General features: G+C 45.2%; 1 protein-coding gene across 1 annotated transcript in view; it reads left to right on the plus strand.

The window, feature by feature from the left end:
• Nucleotides 1-13,957, plus strand: part of LOC140381138 (hatching enzyme 1.2-like) — a 35,023-nt gene that overhangs the window by 5,762 nt on the left and 15,304 nt on the right. The window lies entirely within an intron of this gene.

The following is a 13,957-nucleotide window of genomic DNA, read 5'->3' on the forward strand; positions in this document are numbered from 1 at the left end:
TTATCTATTGTTCCTCCTGTGCCTCCTGAATTTGATAAATCATTTGCCAATTGACACAGATTAGGGTTCCCTCAGAGTGGTTTGCAATCAGGTCTATAACATCATTATGGGAGGTGATATTGCCTCCTGATGGAGCATACACATTCAATAAAGTAAAAAACCTTTCCATTAATACTTCCTTTAACCAGTGCAAAGCTGCCATCTTTGTCTTTACATTGAAAATGTTGTTCAATAGCTTTTCAGTTCAAAATCAATATTGCAACTCCCCTCTTGTTTGTTTTTGATAAGATTTTTGATCGAGTTCAATATGTTGCTAAAGTTAAAAGATGCTACTTTTTACTTCTCCAATGACATTGAGTCGATTGTGTCAAAAATGTTCATGCCAGAAACATCCACCAAACCCACAAAAAAGTCCATTCCGAATGGCCCCCCGATCATCTCCCATTGTGCTCCTGGTACGAACCCTCTCAAAGAACTGGATACTCTACCTCCCCAAACTTTTGCTTCTGCTGGTGGTGTTTTTACCTTTTACCACCAGATGAGTTGCTGGATGTGAGAAGCCATGCCTCAGATTTCTCTTCCTGAATTCCTCACAGATAGAGTGAAACTTTGCTGGTTGATGATGAATCTTGTACGGAAGGTCTTATGCAATAAAAACTTTCTTGCCTCTCGACTGGAGGTCTCCGTTAACATTTGCAGCCTTCATGATGTTCTCCTTCTCACTCTGATTCAGAAACTTCATGATCAGGCCTCATAGTTTATCATCTTCTTGTCTTTGTTGGCCCAGGCAATTTGCTATTTCTATAGTGAGGGGCGTTTCCCCCTCTGGTGCTGTGCTAACTTTATCATCGTTAGCTTATGGCGACGTCAGTTTTCCCCCAAGGTTATAGTCCTTCAATTTTAATTGTTAGTTCCCGAAGCATCAGCTTCCTTGCCTTTTTCTGGTTCCTACAGTGTCTGGCTCCTCAGTTTGAGTTTAAAAAGAAGATTTTAAAGGTAAATATTGGCAGCAGTGCGTAGCAGTGCGACAAGTCAGTCTGGGCCATAACTGGAAGTTCTGGGGGAAACTCTTTATACTGAGACTTGATACTTGATACTCTCAAATAGACTCTGGATGACAAACAGACAGCCTGACTGTCCAGTATGAAGGTGGTGAAGGTGTTTGACACAAAACAATGAAGAAATATAAACGTCTAACCTTAAATGCACTTATGATAATTACAATCGATATTTGCACTGTTGATACCCACATTTTGCTGCATCAGTATTGATACTTTGATAGCGATACTCATACCCCCTGCTGTTTGTCAGGTACAAACTAGATATTTGGTCTTTTCATTGCGTTTTCACTAGCAAGGATCACAACCCCGGCTACGATGCAAAGTGTTTATTGGCGTACAAGAAACATGAACAACATGAATGTACAGAAATGGATGCAGTTTTGGGGCTTCTGGCGATGAGGGCTGCAGGCTCCCAGGCCTCGATACCCCCATGCGATGCTTCTGTTCTGCAGTCAGAGTGCGCAGCAGGTTATGCAGAGTTCTATTAAAGCCTTCACATCGTCCATTTCCTTGTGGATGGTATGACGTGGTTCTGGATTTGCGAACCTCATAAAGGTCACACAACTGGTGTATTAGGGCGCTTTCAAAATGTAAATTGTTAGATGCTCGCTGGTCTCTGGTTGGTACCGCCTGAGTGAACTTTGAAAAGACATCGGTTAACACAGGAACTTGCTCTACCATCCGCAGGATCTAATTGAAAAGTCAATAGCTAGGATTTCATTAGGCTTTGACGCAAGTAAATGAGCCATAGGGGCACGTAACTGAGGCTGTGTAATGCCCCGTTCACACCGCAGAAGCCTATTCGCGCGTTACGCAGAAGTTGGACGCCTGTACATTGAAAGACAAACGCAAATAAGCCGCGTTCTTGACGTAGAGCCGAATATAATAAGCAGACGCGGGTTCGCCGCATGCGCAGTGGAGGTGTGGTCAGTCTGGCTTCTCTAATGGCGGATCAAAGTTCAGACAGTGTCTTTTGCGTATTTGCTTACAAAGCCCAAAAACGGAGACGCTCGGCGTCTGGATCCACCAGTGATCCGAGTTGAGTCAATACCATCATTTGCTTCAGGACTGGATAAATCTCGCTCTCAGCTGTAGTTTCGTCTGTCCTGGGTCCGATTTGATGACTAGTTTTCCCGCATTGGTGTGCGGATATGTACCAGGACAACAACTACAGGCGCCTTAACTCACCCTAACTCTTGTTGTTTTTCTAACAATTGTCGTAATTCTATCAATTCTGAATTTGTAGTATTAGGTCCTTGGCTACCAGAGTAATGCATCGCACTGATTGAAGGGACAGAGTAACTTCTACCTCGCGTTTCCTCAGGTCTTCCTTCCCGCTCCCACCTAATTGCGCCTTGGATATCTAATAAAGTACAAGCCGGCTTCTCTCTTACAATTTTCTTAAAGGTTGAATGGATGATTTTTTTGGCCCAGATCTGAGTCTCATGTCCTCGTGGAGTGGAATGCCGATTAGTCCTGCCACGTATCAATCATAGAACTCACCTACCGCTCACCTGCAGCCTCGTTCACCTGCAGCTTCGTCGGCTCATCCCCAGGAGAGCAGCACGTTTCTGCGTATCTAAGTGCATGGATCTATCATGATATAGTTCCTTCAGTGTACGGGACAAAATTAAGACAGAGAAAGACTGTTCGAGCTGGCTCAGAGGAGACGGAAATCTACGGGAGATGAGAGATGCGATGCGATCCGTAAACATCGCATCTAATAAACAAATGCACGTCTAGCCGCGAGGCTGTTGTGTAGGTCCGCACGTTGGGAGTGCGCATGCACACTTCCGCTTGAGTTCTCAAATCGGCGAAAAATCGTCCATTACGCATTTACGCAGTCTGTCAATAAACACAGTGGGAGCCTCCAAGTGTGAGGTTCCAGGTTGGCCATTGTCGTTTTGTACTGCAGCGTTCTGCGTCCGTAGCTGTTCATTTTCAGCCCTTAACCGCTGGACCAACTGTTGCAGTGCGGGCGTGTTGTCCGTCATAGTGGAGTGAAGGACCAGGATCAGACTTGTGATGCAGAAGAGCAGTTCGCTGGGCTCGGAAAGGTCCCTCGACGGGCAAACTGCTGTTTTATTTGGGTAAAACACACATAAGAAATCTAAAAAAAATAAAAATAAAACAACTCATACCAATCTTTGACCACTCTTGAAACACTCCCTGTCAGCAACACCAATTTGTAACCGAGCGAGGTATGGTACCTTTAAAAATATCATTTAAAACCAGTAAATAGTGTTGCAGGTGGCCAAAGGAGCAGCAGTGACAGTGTAAAGTTTAACAATTTAGTTACAAAACAATACACGTTAATTATTCTACAAGGCTAAAAAAATATTTAAAACACTATCACTCTACTTAAAGCGACAGTGACTGGCTGGTGCAGGGGAACAATAGGAGAGGAGTCGGAGAGCTCAATTCACACACACACAAACGAAATAAACGAACAACCCAAAAGATGCAAATAGTGAGTACGTGCACAAAATACCACAGCATACGGGAGTGATGGGGCCGAAGTGAGACGGTCCGAACACCAGCCCCCACACCGGACGAGCGACCACGCTCAGGCCAGACACCGCACTGCAGTAGAGAAGGTACAAACAATGAATAAATGACAGACAGTAAAACCCAATATGATAAAAAAAAACAGTCTAGACCCAAACAAAACACCACAAATAAAACAGCAGCCTGCTATGGCTCCAAACACCGAGGAGGAGCGTCGCACCCAGCTGTAGCTAGGGAGAAGTCACACAGCGTGTTATAACGGACAAAAAGTCTGGCCTGCACTTACCTAATTCCTCAGGAGCAGCAGCTTACCTGCACGCGCCATCCTCCGCCTTAAATAATGAGTGCACCACGGGCATGCGGAAGCGGAGCGTGCCGACAGATGGTACGGTGGCTCCCGTGGGTGAAACTACAGCCCATTACATACTCATGACTTCTTGATCTTCCATAATATTCTTGGTTATCACACTATCACAAAAGAGCTTGTACGTATGTCCAAAGGGAAGTCTGGTTTCACTGGAAAAAGAGACAATTATATGGTAAATGAAAATCATTTCTAGAGTAACTAATTAGAGCAGCTGTGATGGTATCTAGTGTACTTGTTAGAGCTGCTGTGATGGTGTCTTGTGTACTTGTTAGAGCTGCTGTGATGGTGTCTTGTGTACTTGTTAGAGCTGCTGTGATGGTGTCTTGTGTACTTGTTAGAGCAGCTGTGATGGTATTTCGTGTACTTGTTAGAGCTGCTGTGATGGTGTCTTGTGCACTTGTTAGAGCTGCTGTGATGGTATCTTGTGTACTTGTTAGAGCTGCTGTGATGGTATTTCGTGTACTTGTTAGAGCTGCTGTGATGGTGTCTTGTGCACTTGTTAGAGCAGCTGTGATGGTATCTGGTGTACTTGTTAGAGCAGCTGTGATGGTATCTTGTGTACTTGTTTGAGCTGCTGTGATGGTGTCTTGTGCACTTGTTAGAGCAGCTGTGATGGTATCTTGTGTACTTGTTAGAGCAGCTGTGATCGTGTCTTGTGTACTTGTTAGAGTAGCTGTGATGGTATCTTGTGTACTTGTTAGAGCTGCTGTGATGGTATCTTGTGTACTTGTTAGAGCAGCTGTGATGGTATCTTGTGTACTTGTTAGAGCTGCTGTGATGGTATCTTGTGTACTTGTTAGAGCAGCTGTGATGGTATCTTGTGTACTTGTTAGAGCTGCTTTGATGGTGTCTTGTGTACTTGTTAGAACTGCTGTGATGGTGTCTTGTGTACTTGTTAGAGCTGCTGTGATGGTATCTTGTGTACTTGTTAGAGCTGCTGTGATGGTATCTTGTGTACTTGTTAGAGCTGCTGTGATGGTATCTTGTGTACTTGTTAGAGCTGCTGTGATGGTATCTTGTGTACTTGTTAGAGCAGCTGTGATGGTATCTTGTGTACTTGTTAGAGCAGCTGTGATGGTATCTGGTGTACTTGTTAGAGCAGCTGTGATGGTATCTGGTGTACTTGTTAGAGCTGCTGTGATGGTATTTTGTGTACTTGTTAGAGCTGCTGTGATGGTGTCTTGTGTACTTGTTAGAGCAGCTGTGATGGTATCTTGTGTACTTGTTAGAGCTGCTGTGATGGTGTCTTGTGTACTTGTTAGAGCTGCTGTGATGGTGTCTTGTGTACTTGTTAGAGCAGCTGTGATGGTGTCTTGTGTACTTGTTAGAGCTGCTGTGATGGTGTCTTGTGTACTTGTTAGAGCAGCTGTGATGTTATCTTGTGTACTTGTTAGAGCAGCTGTGATGGTATCTTGTGTAGTTGTTAGAGCAGCTGTGATGGTGTCTTGTGTACTTGTTAGAGCTGCTGTGATGGTGTCTTGTGTACTTGTTAGAGCTGCTGTGATGGTGTCTTGCATACTTGTTAGAGCAGCTGTGATGGTATCTTGTGTACTTGGTAGAGCTGCTGTGATGGTATTTCGTGTACTTGTTAGAGCTGCTGTGATGGTATCTTGTGTACTTGTTAGAGCTGCTGTGATGATGTCTTGTGTACTTGTTAGAGCAGCTGTGATGGGGTCTTGTGTACTTGTTAGAGCTGCTTTGATGGTATCTTGTGTACTTGTTAGAGCTGCTGTGATGATGTCTTGTGTACTTGTTAGAGCAGCTGTGATGGGGTCTTGTGTACTTGTTAGAGCTGCTGTGATGGTATCTTGTGTACTTGTTAGAGCAGCTGTGATGGTATCTTGTGTACTTGTTAGAGCTGCTTTGATGGTGTCTTGTGTACTTGTTAGAACTGCTGTGATGGTGTCTTGTGTACTTGTTAGAGCTGCTGTGATGGTATCTTGTGTACTTGTTAGAGCTGCTGTGATGGTATCTTGTGTACTTGTTAGAGCTGCTGTGATGGTATCTTGTGTACTTGTTAGAGCTGCTGTGATGGTATCTTGTGTACTTGTTAGAGCAGCTGTGATGGTATCTTGTGTACTTGTTAGAGCAGCTGTGATGGTATCTGGTGTACTTGTTAGAGCTGCTGTGATGGTATCTTGTGTACTTGTTAGAGCTGCTGTGATGGTATCTTGTGTACTTGTTAGAGCAGCTGTGATGGTATCTTGTGTACTTGTTAGAGCAGCTGTGATGGTATCTGGTGTACTTGTTAGAGCAGCTGTGATGGTATCTGGTGTACTTGTTAGAGCTGCTGTGATGGTATCTTGTGTACTTGTTAGAGCAGCTGTGATGGTATCTTGTGTACTTGTTAGAGCAGCTGTGATGGTATCTGGTGTACTTGTTAGAGCAGCTGTGATGGTATCTGGTGTACTTGTTAGAGCTGCTGTGATGGTATTTTGTGTACTTGTTAGAGCTGCTGTGATGGTGTCTTGTGTACTTGTTAGAGCAGCTGTGATGGTATCTTGTGTACTTGTTAGAGCTGCTGTGATGGTGTCTTGTGTACTTGTTAGAGCTGCTGTGATGGTGTCTTGTGTACTTGTTAGAGCAGCTGTGATGGTGTCTTGTGTACTTGTTAGAGCTGCTGTGATGGTGTCTTGTGTACTTGTTAGAGCAGCTGTGATGTTATCTTGTGTACTTGTTAGAGCAGCTGTGATGGTATCTTGTGTAGTTGTTAGAGCAGCTGTGATGGTGTCTTGTGTACTTGTTAGAGCTGCTGTGATGGTGTCTTGTGTACTTGTTAGAGCTGCTGTGATGGTGTCTTGCATACTTGTTAGAGCAGCTGTGATGGTATCTTGTGTACTTGGTAGAGCTGCTGTGATGGTATTTCGTGTACTTGTTAGAGCTGCTGTGATGGTATCTTGTGTACTTGTTAGAGCTGCTGTGATGATGTCTTGTGTACTTGTTAGAGCAGCTGTGATGGGGTCTTGTGTACTTGTTAGAGCTGCTTTGATGGTATCTTGTGTACTTGTTAGAGCTGCTGTGATGATGTCTTGTGTACTTGTTAGAGCAGCTGTGATGGGGTCTTGTGTACTTGTTAGAGCTGCTGTGATGGTATCTTGTGTACTTGTTAGAGCAGCTGTGATGGTATCTTGTGTACTTGTTAGAGCTGCTTTGATGGTGTCTTGTGTACTTGTTAGAACTGCTGTGATGGTGTCTTGTGTACTTGTTAGAGCTGCTGTGATGGTATCTTGTGTACTTGTTAGAGCTGCTGTGATGGTATCTTGTGTACTTGTTAGAGCTGCTGTGATGGTATCTTGTGTACTTGTTAGAGCTGCTGTGATGGTATCTTGTGTACTTGTTAGAGCAGCTGTGATGGTATCTTGTGTACTTGTTAGAGCAGCTGTGATGGTATCTGGTGTACTTGTTAGAGCAGCTGTGATGGTATCTGGTGTACTTGTTAGAGCTGCTGTGATGGTATTTTGTGTACTTGTTAGAGCTGCTGTGATGGTGTCTTGTGTACTTGTTAGAGCAGCTGTGATGGTATCTTGTGTACTTGTTAGAGCTGCTGTGATGGTGTCTTGTGTACTTGTTAGAGCTGCTGTGATGGTGTCTTGTGTACTTGTTAGAGCAGCTGTGATGGTGTCTTGTGTACTTGTTAGAGCTGCTGTGATGGTGTCTTGTGTACTTGTTAGAGCAGCTGTGATGTTATCTTGTGTACTTGTTAGAGCAGCTGTGATGGTATCTTGTGTAGTTGTTAGAGCAGCTGTGATGGTGTCTTGTGTACTTGTTAGAGCTGCTGTGATGGTGTCTTGTGTACTTGTTAGAGCTGCTGTGATGGTGTCTTGCATACTTGTTAGAGCAGCTGTGATGGTATCTTGTGTACTTGGTAGAGCTGCTGTGATGGTATCTTGTGTACTTGTTAGAGCTGCTGTGATGATGTCTTGTGTACTTGTTAGAGCAGCTGTGATGGGGTCTTGTGTACTTGTTAGAGCTGCTTTGATGGTATCTTGTGTACTTGTTAGAGCTGCTGTGATGATGTCTTGTGTACTTGTTAGAGCAGCTGTGATGGGGTCTTGTGTACTTGTTAGAGCTGCTTTGATGGTATCTTGTGTACTTGTTAGAGCAGCTGTGATGGTATCTTGTGTACTTGTTAGAGCTGCTGTGATGGTATTTCGTGTACTTGTTAGAGCTGCTGTGATGGTGTCTTGTGTACTTGTTAGAGCAGCTGTGATGGTATTTTGTGTACTTGTTAGAGCTGCTGTGATGGTGTCTTGTGTACTTGTTAGAGCTGCTGTGATGGTGTCTTGTGTACTTGTTAGAGCAGCTGTGATGGTATCTTGTGTACTTGTTAGAGCTGCTGTGATGGTATCTTGTGTACTTGTTAAACACCTCGGTTTGCGCTTATTTGCGGCGCGATTCGGCGTGGAGCGCGGCGCGGCGGGGGCGCTTTTGCGCTTTAGACGCTTTGACGGGCGTATAAGCTTTAATGCCTCAAAATGTTTCGCCGCAAATAAGTTCAGAATTTTGAGCTTTTCTGTGGCGGGACAGCAGCCAATCAGAGATGACGCTCAGGTGATGACACATTTCCCCCGAGAAGAACCGGCACCACAACAATGGCAGACGATAAACTACAGTGCGGCGTCAACACAAGGAGCTTTATGTGTGTCTTTGGTGGAAGACAAGAAGGACGAGCCTGGAGGAGGATCAGAGGAGACTGGACTGTGGGACAGTTATTACAACTTTGAGACGATTAAAATCTATGTGTTGATAGTTGATGCGGTCAAAATAATTTGCGCTGGTTTGTGTTTGACATGTGCAGAAGACAGAGGACACATGAAGGGGCCAGAAGACAGAGAACATGTGCAGAAGAGTAGGGACGCATGAAGGGGCCAGAAGACAGAGAACATGTGCAGAAGAGTAGGGACGCATGAAGGGGCCAGAAGACAGAGGACATGTGCAGAAGAGTAGGGACACATGAAGGGGCCAGAAGACAGAGGACATGTGCAGAAGAGTAGGGACACATGAAGGGGCCAGAAGACAGAGGACATGTGCAGAAGAGTAGGGACACATGAAGGGGCCAGAAGACAGAGGACATGTGCAGAAGAGTAGGGACACATGAAGGGGCCAGAAGACAGAGGACATGTGCAGAAGAGTAGGGACACATGAAGGGGCCAGAAGACAGAGGACCTGTGTCTATAGTGCTCTAGAATCTATAGTGCACAGCTGATTGTGCTTCTAGTGAGTGTGTGAAGTTATCAAAGAGCTGATGGAACTGGAAAATGATATTGGAACATAAATGTGCCTCATTAAATATGCTGTATTATAATAGTAAAAGTTTGAATAATATTGCAGTAAATGTACTGGGCTAAAATACAACTTTTTGAAGATCGGATTCGCCTTCAGCCTTCCCTGTTGCTCCTGCTGCTCCTGCTCCTGTTGCTCCTGTTGCTCCTGCCCGTGCTCCTGCTGCTCCTGCTCCTTCAGAGGATGCTGGCCCTTCTGCTGCACCACAGGTGTAAAAGCATTTCGTTGGATTACATTTTTTTTTTTAACCTGTGTCGTCTAATTGCAATGTGTGTTTTTTGTAGGCCCACGAGGAAGAGGTGCTGGAGCCAGAGTCCTCCAGCTTTGAGAGGGAGGTGCTGGAGCCAGAGTCCTCCAGCTTTGAGAGGGAGGAGCTGGAGCCACAGTCCTCCAGCTTTGAGAGGGAGGTGCTGGAGCCAGAGTCCTCCAGCTTTGAGAGGGAGGTGCTGGAGCCAGAGTCCTCCAGCTTTGAGAGGGAGGTGCTGGAGCCAGAGTCCTCCAGCTTTGAGAGGGAGGTGCTGGAGCCAGAGTCCTCCAGCTTTGAGAGGGAGGAGCTGGAGCCAGAGTCCTCCAGCTTTGAGAGGAGGAGCTGGAGCCAGAGTCCTCCAGCTTTGAGAGGAGGAGCTGGAGCCAGAGTCCTCCAGCTTTGAGAGGAGGAGCTGGAGCCAGAGTCCTCCTGCTTTGAGAGGGAGGTGCTGGAGCCAGAGTCCTCCAGCTTTGAGAGGGAGGTGCTGGAGCCAGAGTCCTCCAGCTTTGAGAGGGAGGTGCTGGAGCCAGAGTCCTCCAGCTTTGAGAGGGAGGAGCTGGAGCCAGAGTCCTCCAGCTTTGAGAGGGAGGAGCTGGAGCCAGAGTCCTCCAGCTTTGAGAGGGAGGTGCTGGAGCCAGAGTCCTCCAGCTTTGAGAGGGAGGTGCTGGAGCCAGAGTCCTCCTGCTTTGAGAGGGAGGTGCTGGAGCCAGAGTCCTCCTGCTTTTAGAGGGAGGTGCTGGAGCCAGAGTCCTCCAGCTTTGAGAGGGAGGAGCTGGAGCCAGAGTCCTCCAGCTTTGAGAGGGAGGTGCTGGAGCCAGAGTCCTCCTGCTTTGAGAGGGAGGCCCTATTTTTCCTATTTTTCCTCTGTGTCCCCCACACTTCTACAACTCTACGCCATGGTCATTTTTGTTCCTGTTCTGTGTGTGTATATATATATATATATATATATATATATATATATATATATATATATATATATATATATATATATATATATAGAGTTATTTATTGTTCTATTTTTCCACAAAATAAATTATTTTATATTATAAAACGTGTGTCCTGTTACATGCATCTTTTTCATATGTATAATACTGGGGAGTTTGTGGGAAAAACAGTGGCTATTTAAAGATGTACTTATTTAATTTACCGCAATTTAAGATCATAAACAAAAACAAACAAGGACAAGATGAGATAATCCTTTATTAGTCCTCACAGTGGGGACATTTCAGTGTTACAACGCACAAGTAGGTGCAGAAGTTAAGAGAACAGATAGCTTAAGAGCTGAGAAGCTTCTCACTGTTTTATTCATTTAACTTTGTCTCATTCTGTGTAAACAACCAGACATTTGGTCTCAATCTTGAGTGAGTATGTGGTCTTTGCTATAAATATGAAAATCTCTTTATCAAAAACACTTCAGTGTTGTGGACGTCCAGTCCTCTGTGTTGTGGACGTCCAGTCATCTGTTGTGGACGTCCAGTCCTCTGTTGTGGACGTCCAGTCCTCTGTTGTGGACGTCCAGTCCTCTGTTGTGGACGTCCAGTCCTCTGTGTTGTGGACGTCCAGTCCTCTGTGTTGTGGACGTCCAGTCCTCTGTTGTGTACGTCCAGTCCTCTGTGTTGTGGACATCCAGTCCTCTGTGTTGTGGACGTCCAGTCCTCTGTGTTGTGGACATCCAGTCCTCTGTGTTGTGGACGTCCAGTCTGTTTTGTGGACGTCCAGTCCTCTGTTGTGGACGTCCAGTCCTCTGTGTTGTGGACGTCCAGTCCTCTGTTGTGGACGTCCAGTCCTCTGTGTTGTGGACGTCCAGTCCTCTGTTTTGTGGACGTCCAGTCCTCTGTTGTGGACGTCCAGTCCTCTGTGTTGTGGACGTCCAGTCCTCTGTTGTGGACGTCCAGTCCTCTGTGTTGTGGACGTCCAGTCCTCTGTGTTGTGGACGTCCAGTCCTCTGTTGTGGACGTCCAGTCCTCTGTGTTGTGGACGTCCAGTCCTCCTCTGTGTTGTGGACGTCCAGTCCTCTGTGTTGTGGACGTCCAGTCCTCTGTTGTGGACGTCCAGTCCTCTATTGTGGACGTCCAGTCCTCTGTGTTGTGGACGTCCAGTCCTCTGTGTTGTGGACGTCCAGTCCTCTGTGTTGTGGACGTCCAGTCCTCTGTCCTCTGTTGTGGACCTGAAGCTGCTGGTGATTGTCCTGTAGAAATCCCCAGTGGCAAGAGATCTGAATAATAAAACAAACAAATAACTATATAGCCTAAATTTAGTTTACTTGTACTTTCATTAAATATACCACAATTGAATTTAAAATGGTGCACTATAACAAAATATTAAGGCTATGAAAACTATGTTTAATTTTTACTATCTATGTACTTTTCATTGGTTTTATACACAACCACAAGCAGATACACAACAGATACACAACACATACACAACACATACACAGCACATACACAGCACATACACAGCACATACACAACAGATACACAACAGATACACAGCACATACACAGCACATACACAACACATACACAACACATACACAGCAGATACACAACACATACACAGCACATACACAACACATACACAACAGATACACAGCACATACACAGCACATACACAGCACATACACAACAGATACACAACACATACACAGCAGATACACAACAGATACACAGCACATACACAACACATACACAGCACATACACAGCACATACACAGCACATACACAACAGATACACAACAGATACACAGCACATACACAGCAGATACACAGCACATACACAGCAGATACACAACAGATACACAGCACATACACAACACATACACAACACATACACAACACATACACAGCAGATACACAACACATACACAGCACATACACAACACATACACAACAGATACACAGCACATACACAGCACATACACAGCACATACACAACAGATACACAACACATACACAACAGATACACAGCACATACACAGCACATACACAGCACATACACAACAGATACACAACAGATACACAGCACATACACAGCAGATACACAACAGATACACAGCACATACACAGCACATACACAGCACATACACAGCACATACACAGCACATACACAACACATACACAGCACATACACAGCACATACACAGCACATACACAACAGATACACAACAGATACACAGCACATACACAGCAGATACACAACAGATACACAGCACATACACAGCACATACACAGCACATACACAGCACATACACAGCACATACACACACATACACTTTATTATTGCGTTCAGACATGAATATTTCTGTACTGACCTGATGGACAGATGGACAGGCGTCTGTAGTTGTTGTCCTGGTACATGTCCGCGCACCAATGCAGGAAACAAGTCATCAAACAGGACCCGGGACAAACGAAACTACAGCTGAGAGCGAGATTTATCCAGTCCTGAAGCAAATGATGATATTGACTCAACTCGGATCACTGGTGGATCCAGACACGCCGTTTTTGGGCTTTGAAAGGCAAATACGCAAAAGGCACTGTCTAAACTTTGATCCGCCATTAGAGAAGCCAGACTGACACCTCTACTGCGCATGCGCACGCGGCGAACGCGCGTATGCTTATTATTTTCGGCTCTGCTCCGCTGCGTCGAGAACGCGGCTTATTTGCGTTTGTTTTTCAATGTACAGGCGTCCAACTTCTGCGTAACGCGCGAATAGGCGTCTGCGGTGTGAACGGGGCATTAGGATAGCAGCCTGGTGTCGTGGTTCTTAAACCAGGACTAAACCAGGACTAAATGCTGTTATGCTGTTTCAGCTTCGTAGCTGTCGTAGTCGCTGTTGTTCTGCCATTTTCCCATGTTATTTCCCTGACGGCCTGAGAGTGTTTGGCTGACATTTTTAGTGCTCATTAATATTCTGAGCCCTATTATAAAAATATTGGGGCTCTTTACGATGGCCCAACATCAAGAATTAAAATCAATGGTCATCTGACAGATCCACTGACTCTGGACAGAGGGGTCAGACAGGGCTGTGCCTGGTCTCTCCTCCTGTTTGATTTGTATTTGGAACCATTGGCCCTATTTATTAGAAAATCTAAAACAATTCATGGAGTTACAATTGATGGGACAGAACAAAAAAAAACATTCCCTGTGTTTTTATAGTGCAGAGCGTATGTTGTTCGGGCCTGACAGAGCGAATGGCATTTTGTCACTACTAGGCTACACAACAATTGGCAAATAGCTGCGGGCAGCACGCACAGTGCGGCGAACGCCGCCGCGAGCATCGCACTCGCAGCACAGAAAAGTTGAAAAAGCTTTTTGCGGCAGAGCAACCAATTAGATATTAATATCTAGAAATGTGCTACGCACTGCCTGGAAAAAGGCCCAAAACAAACCCTGCTACGATAAAAAAAAAAACATGTTTGAAAATCCTTACGACGCAGCTCTTGGAGCACATGAAGATATTCACTAAAGTCTGCTCAGCCCTAAAGTATCTCTG

The sequence above is a fragment of the Eucyclogobius newberryi genome, unplaced genomic scaffold (assembly GCF_026437365.1).
Source record: "Eucyclogobius newberryi isolate DKJ021-1_F unplaced genomic scaffold, fEucNew1.0.hap1 SCAF_5, whole genome shotgun sequence".
Classification (NCBI taxonomy): domain Eukaryota; kingdom Metazoa; phylum Chordata; class Actinopteri; order Gobiiformes; family Gobiidae; genus Eucyclogobius; species Eucyclogobius newberryi.